The sequence below is a fragment of the Etheostoma cragini genome, chromosome 4 (genome assembly GCF_013103735.1).
Source record: "Etheostoma cragini isolate CJK2018 chromosome 4, CSU_Ecrag_1.0, whole genome shotgun sequence".
NCBI lineage: Eukaryota > Metazoa > Chordata > Actinopteri > Perciformes > Percidae > Etheostoma > Etheostoma cragini.
This window is the reverse complement of record NC_048410.1, coordinates 761,440-762,911: the sequence shown is the minus strand read 5'-3', so window position 1 is coordinate 762,911 and position 1,472 is coordinate 761,440. Positions and strand designations below refer to the sequence as shown.

Sequence of the window (1,472 nt, the reverse complement as noted above, 5' to 3'; positions counted from 1 at the left end):
AGATGAGTTAATATAAGATAGACTTTATTGATCCCACACTGGGGAAATTTCCTTCGTTACAGCAGCGCAAAAGAAAAATTCACACACATCAGAAAAACACAAATACTCATTAAATAGACATAGGAAAAAATATACAGAAAGTAGTATAAGAAACAGAAAAAAAGTAGAATTAGTAACAATAAAAATAGTAATAGCACAGACTTATTTACACTATAACACCCTTATATAAAGAGACAGTATATATACACAGATAGTGTATATCCCTCAGAAAGTGTCCATATAAGGAGCTGGGGGTCTTTCTGGGTATTGTAGTTCTGCAGTGTACTAGTACGTGTTCAACAGTCTCTGTCTCGTGGCAGTGTGTGATTTTCCAGTTGGATGGTTGCCTATTTTCTATAATAAATAACTGATAAGACGAGTAATGATCTTTTCTTCGCTACGTTTACAACCTTCCTTCCTTCCATCACCAACATGTCTTTGTATATTATAAAATGTCTTTGTAGTTCACTAATGTCTTAGTACTTCTGCCATATCAGTGCACACGTCCTGATGGATGGTTTGACTTCAGCTTAGTGGAACCTGCAGGTCTTCATTTATAATCTTAGTTGCTTATTTCCCTCCACACCAACAGGAGCAGGAACCTCAGTAAAACATGTGAATATTCCCTTAATTTGCAATCTGTGCATAATTAGAAACATTTTATTAATAATATCCTTTCTAAATGATGATCTGCCTGATCTAATACTGGATAAAGCTGAAAAACTGTCAGATGCAACAACAGTATTTGGGTATTTCCTCCTCCTCTATCCACCGTAATGTTAATAACTCTGTAACTGGTTTCTTTATTGATGCATAACTCCCCGGGATACACACTGCTGCACGCCCTTCATCTGGATCTTAAGAGGCATCTGTAAAAATGAAAACTGAGTCTGAGAAATGTATTTGAAGATAATTCTGGACCTACTGCAAGATGTTCTGACTCAGTCTGTAAGTCCTGATGTATATTAAGTCTACAAAGCATTTTAAGATGAACCCAGTATGCATTAACTCGACCCTTCTTATTCATAAAGACCTCTCTCCTATTTCCACCTGCACGGCTGACACGTTTTAAAGAGCCACGACAGATTCTCAGGGTTTGGGCATGTATGGACTCCATCCAGCTTCTTGAGATATGATTCAGCAACTAATATAACCTTTATAACCTTAATCTAAAACAGATCTTATGAGTGCTCACTATATGATTTGTAGAGATGATCTACTGCCACACAAGAGTACATTAATTACCTCTTTACATTTATTCTGAACATTTCCTACATGATTATTCCATGTGAGCTTTTCATCAAACCGTACACCACCATTGTTAAAATGAACAACATACTATAGTTGTGTTGTTCATGTTTTTGGATTTGATAACTCAGCAAAAAAAGAAAAGCCCCTTTTCCAGAACACTGTATTTTAAAGATCCTTTAGTA

The 1,472-nt window shown here is 35.9% G+C and overlaps 1 protein-coding gene across 1 annotated transcript in view; it reads left to right on the top strand.

The window, feature by feature from the left end:
* Positions 1-1,472, top strand: part of LOC117943114 (V-set and immunoglobulin domain-containing protein 1-like) — an 11,340-nt gene that overhangs the window by 3,693 nt on the left and 6,175 nt on the right. The window lies entirely within an intron of this gene.